We start from the raw sequence: 6,031 nt of genomic DNA on the forward strand, positions 1-6,031 counted from the left end.
TAATTTTTTTTTTTTAATAATAATACCCTTCCGTAGGGTAAAAAAAAAAGTCCAATTGTTTAAAGTCCAAAGTCCAAAATAAATAAATAAAAAATTACATTTTTCTTCACACACTCTAAAAAAAAATTTAAAAATTCAAAATTAAAAATTAAATCCTAAAATTGTCCTTTTTTTCTTCTCTTTTCGCTTTTCGCTTTAAGCTTTTTCCTCTCCAAGTCCTTAGTGCTCCACTTCGAACCTGTAATACAAAGACACAACCAAAGAGACGTAAAAAAGAACAAATGGAATAATAAAAAAAATAATAATAAAAAAACCTAAAAATTCTACCTAAGCACAAATCCGCGTCGGGGCGCCAAAATGATTAAAGATTTTTTTGATGGTTGTAGTAATGAAGGTTCGAACTCTAAGACTTGTGAAGGTGAAGGATTTTTAGATTTATAAAAATTATATACAAAAATATTGACAAATCGGTAGAGAGGTACTGTGACTAATGATTCGGCCAATCTTCATAACATAGGGCTCAATGATTTATTCTCAACAATAATCGCTCAAAACATATATGGACTCTTATTTTGCCAAATTAGATTCTCAAAATATTGATTGTAAATGTTAAGCATGGAACATCAAATCACCTAAGCTAAGCATGACCCATCTAATCAAATAACAACCAATTTAATCAAATCATATTTCAATTAATTTTTAATGCAAAAGTCTTAAAAAGAATTAATAAAATTATCCATGTATGAAGCTCGGCCTCCTCCGTCGTCCCAGTGTTGGGGTTCAACTCATCATAGTAAAAATGCTCTCAAAATAATTTATTATGGCTCAAAAATGGTTTACAAATGATGAGAATATGAGAAATACAATAAAACCAGAGAACTACGACCCTCAGTGATAAAATAAGACTGCTGAACCTCTGTCGCAAACGCTGAGTAAAATAAGACTGCCTGATTACGACCCACAGGTGTTAGTCGTTACTACTGTAGAAAAACGACTGCTGTTGCAGGTCCGTTCTTCGTGTTCTTCATGTTCATCAGCAGCAGCAGCAGCAGAAACCGAGTTTGGGAAAACTCGAATTTCTTCTTCTCTGGCTCTCCTCAGCCCCCCAGACTCTCGACACCCTCTCTGCTCAACCCCAGCAACCTATTTATAGCCAACATACCCATCGAATCTCTCTCATTCACTCCATATAATTCTCCATTACTCGGAAAATATTTTTTCCCATTTTCTTCACTGTCAGCCGAGATATGATCTTCTCCATCCCCTCTGCCTGCGCATATGAGCTGTAATACTTCCATAGTTGCATAAACACTTAAGAAGATCAAATATCTTCCCCATTTAGTCCACAAAACTTCCCAAAAATTCCTCTCACAGAGAACTCGAGTGTATCTTCCCTGTTTAACTCTCGATTGAAAGTTAGCGGATTCTAGCCAAACTTAACTCATTCCAACGCTCAGAATAATCTTGTTATACTCAATAGATATGACCCAATTAATTCCAGCCATTTAGTTTCTCCACAAATCCATCGAAAATCAATTTGAAAATCTGCCAGGGAGAGAATATATTTTCCCGCCAAAAATGAAATTTGAATTATGAGAAGAAAAGTGTCCTCCCCCTAATCCTGTACGGGTGTCCCTTTAGCAATTGGGGTGGAAATAGTAATTTTGGGGTGGAAATAGTAATTTTTCTGAGTTCCTCCGGTACATTTTTGGGACGCTTCCGGTGCATTTCTGAGGTGCCACCGGTACATTATCCTGGGGTGTAAAACACTACTTTTCGAGCTCATTTCGCCGCAAAGGCTTATTTCTCTAAAAACATCTACAAAAATACAAAATAACACAATAAGTACTTAATCGAGTCTAACAATACAGAATATTGAGAACAAAATAGACACATAAATGCGTCTATCAATTGCCAAATCTTTGTGGGGAGTGCGGCTGTGGAGTATTGTATGAGTTATCTTGTATCTTTATAAACTCCTTGATGAATACACTAAGTTTCGAATATGTGAAATCATCGAAACAAAGTTGATATGTTCTCTTTTAGTCATGAATATTCTCTTTGAGAATTTCATTATGATCCTGCTAGTTTTCGTACCTTTGCCAATTTATATTGACAAAAAGGGGGAGAATTATTTTGTAGTTCACATTACATACATATGGTTTACAGATCATTATGTAAGGGGGAGTGGTTTTCATTGTGAGATGAAGTATTGACTAATGGGGAGTGATACATATCACCATAGTATTATTATCAAAGTTGTGATACAAATGACTTTGTTGCTATGTAATAATACTATGACACTGTATAACAATAATTGAGAACACTCGTTTTCTTCTTGTTATGGCTACAGATCTTCAACAGCTATGACGCTGAGTTGAACACGTTCAGAATCACTGGAGTGACGAAGAGTTCAAGGAATGTTGAAGAACCAAGGAAATCAAGCATTTGGATGAGAAGCTACAAAGTTTATTTATTTTGTAATCCATATGTATTGATAGTTTTTGTTAGAGCATTGCTCGGTCGAACTCGCATGTGTTTCTATCTCAAGCATGTTTGTCAATGTTAGTGATCAAAACTATAAGTCTTGATTTCTAGCCTATTTATAGATGTCTCAGACTAGGATATAGATAGTGTAGATGAGCTTAGATCTCTCATCGTTCATCTCTTGAAGACGAAGAACTACTAAGGGGAGCTTGTGGACTTCTTCGACAAAAAGGTATGTGGAGACTTGAACTCATCTATCACTTGGAAAGTCTATTTCTACTATCTCCTATATATATTGAGACATAAGTCGTGTTACGATATAGTTTTCTCCATACACATTTGAGATTTCGAGCTGAGTATATCTCGCTTACATATTTCTCGAAATATGTGTTGGTAAGCTTTCGCTTCGACCAAGTTCATCTTATATCATGAGAAAATTGACGAGTAACATCTTACATGGTTTGTGTGATACAATCATTTGATGTAGGCTTGGAATGTTTCGATAATGATTATTTCAATATCTTGAAAATTGCTTTGATGCTAATAGTGTGTGAAAACGGCTATTGTCATTATAGAAGAATGTTTCAATGATTGAAATAAAGAGTTGAGAACGTAACCATGTTTGGATATAAGCATATATAGTGTGTTCGCACATTAGTGTATAAATCCACAAACCGGGAACCAAGTGTATGCATATGTGTATATACCAAATTGGTGAAGGAGACAAGATAAGTATGCGTACCTGTACGCATACTGACGGATATTTTCGAACCGAAAATATCTGCTGAGTTTGGGAATTACAAACTCCTAAACTAGTCACCTTAAGTATGCGTACCCATACGCATACTAGCGGAAGTTTTCGTACCGAAAATTTTTGCTGAGTTTGGAAACTTAACAAACTCAAAATCCGGTTGCTTAAGTACGCATACCCGTACGCATACTTAAGCTGGTTACTTTGTCAAATCGGTCAATTCATGGACTTAAACATTTAAATCATAAGGAATGCAATCTTTGCAACCCATGGCTATAATGTTCATGATTGATTCAAGTGAATCAAACCGATTTGGTTTCAATTATGTTTTCTATAACAATTGAACAACTCTTTAACTAGTTTCATTTGAGTCATTTGAACTAGTTATGGTTAAGATGAATAATGTTGATATGAGAGTAATCATATGGATAACCTCGGTTAACTATTTGTGAACTAACCTGGTGTACATGTTTAGGTACGGTTACATAAACCTAAATGAGGGTACATTTCATTTGTGTGTAACAAGCTAAGTTCAATCTATCGGTTGAAAGATATTAGCTTGGTTGAATCAGGTTTTTAACTAATGGTGAATATTGAATGCTTTGTTACCAACGTAACCTGGATTGCAAACCCTGATTTGAAAACTATATAAAGGAGAACTCTAGCAACTGGGAAACCTAATCCCCACACTTCATGTGTGTTACTAGTTGCATAACTAGAGTTGATTCTCCTTTAACCTTAGGTTTCTTCTCGAGACCCTGTAGGTTAACGACTTGAAGACTTCATTGGCATTGTGAAGCCAGACCCAACTATTATCTTTGTAGTTGCGTGATCTGATCTTGACGTTTCTATCGTGTTGAGTGCAATTGAAATAATTGGCTCGAGATTTTACATCTCCGATAGGCAAGATAGAAAAGTAATCACAAACACTTCGTCTCATCGTTTGTGATTCCACAATAAGTTGTTTCGGTAGTCGATTAAGTTATTGTGAGGTGATTGATAATTCTAGGCTGTTCTTCGGGAATATAAGTTCGGGTTATCCATTGGTTCCTGTTCACCTTGATTTATCAAAAGATGGAACAAAAACTCTTGGGTATTTCTGTGGGAGACATATTTATTTGATCCTATAGACTTTTTTGTGTGAGACAGATTTGTCTATCAAGTCTTCCACTTTGGGTCGTAGCAACTCTTGGTTGTGGGTGAGATCAACTAAGGGAATCAAGTGCATAGTATCATGCTGGGATCAGATACGTAAGGAGCGCAATTGTACATTGAATCAGTGTGAGATTGATTAGGGTTCAACTACAGTCCAGTCTGAAGTTAATTGGTAGTAGGCTAGTGTCTGTAGCGTCTTAATACAGTGTGGTGTTCAATCTGGACTAGGTCCCGGGGTTTTTCTTCATTTGCGGTTTACTCGTTAGCAAAATTTCTGGTGTCTATGATATTTCACTTCCGCATTATATTTTGTTATATAATTGAAATATCATAGGTTGTGCGTTAAGATCAATCAATTAGAATATCCAACCTTGGGTTGTTGATTTACATTGATTGACACTTGAACATTGGTCTTTGGTACCGTTCAAGTTACTCCTCTTATTCAATCGGGCTCACAGATTTCTATTTGCTGATTGCGGATTGAATTAAGAGTTAGAGATATTAAACTCCTTGATATACTTTATTCTAGATTGAGTCTGACTGTCTATTTGATTCTCTAGAAAGTGTATTGGAGTAAGTCATCTCAGATTTCCAACCGAATTGTTGGGTGTGGTTGTTAGACCCGCACATTTTCAATTGGTATCAGAACAGGCAAACACATTAAAGACCTGATAAGTTTGTGTTTGTAGCGATCTGATATGGACAAAGGTGCTATCTCTATAAACGTACCACCAGTCTTCGATGGCTCTAATTACTTGTGGTGGAAAATTTCTATGCGTGCCTTTCTTCAAGCGCGTGATTTCCAATCATGGGTTTATGTAGTTAATGGATATAATGCTCCCGTTGTGGCAATAAGGAATGCAACTATTCCAAATAACATTAGTCAATACAATGCTGCCGAGATACTTGCTGCAAAGCAAAACTCCTACGGTTTGAATGCCATCATACATGCCGTTACCCCAGATCTTCAGCACCATGTGACTACGTGCACTCGGTCTAAAGATGCGTGGGATATCTTAGAAACCGTATTCGAAGGAAATACCAGTGAGAAGGAAGCTAGGCTTCAAAACACTAATTCCGATTGGAAAAACCTTTGTATGGCAGATGAAGATTCATTTGATGAGTTTAATCACAAAGTGTCTGAAATTGTTAATGCATCTTTTGCATTGGGTAAGACTATTCCTGAAAAGGACATTGTGATGAAAATTCTCAGATCACTACCATCTAGATACAATTCTAAGAAGCATGCCATCGTTGAGGGAAATAACCTTGATATTCTTTCTAGAAGTACTCTTGTGGGAAAGATTAAATTACTTGATCTTGATCAGAGTGCAGTCAGAATTTCTGCATTCAATGCTGTAATCGTTCCAGCAAAGCCTCTAATTTGTCATGGGATGATGAATGATGTTCTAGTCATGTTGATTTTGATAAATCACTGATAACACAAAAGATCAAGGATATGGTAATGATAAACAAAAGATGCAAGAGATTGTCTTCTCTCTCTATTGCTTTTGATGATTCAAGTCATGAAAAATCTCAGTGTCACAATGAGTTACATACTACTGCAGTGTGTACGGAAAGTTCAGCCTTTTCGGAAGAAGTTTCTTGTGATTCAAACTCCATTTTGGAATGCGAATC

Source organism: Papaver somniferum, chromosome 7 (genome assembly GCF_003573695.1).
Source record: "Papaver somniferum cultivar HN1 chromosome 7, ASM357369v1, whole genome shotgun sequence".
In the NCBI taxonomy this organism is placed as follows: domain Eukaryota; kingdom Viridiplantae; phylum Streptophyta; class Magnoliopsida; order Ranunculales; family Papaveraceae; genus Papaver; species Papaver somniferum.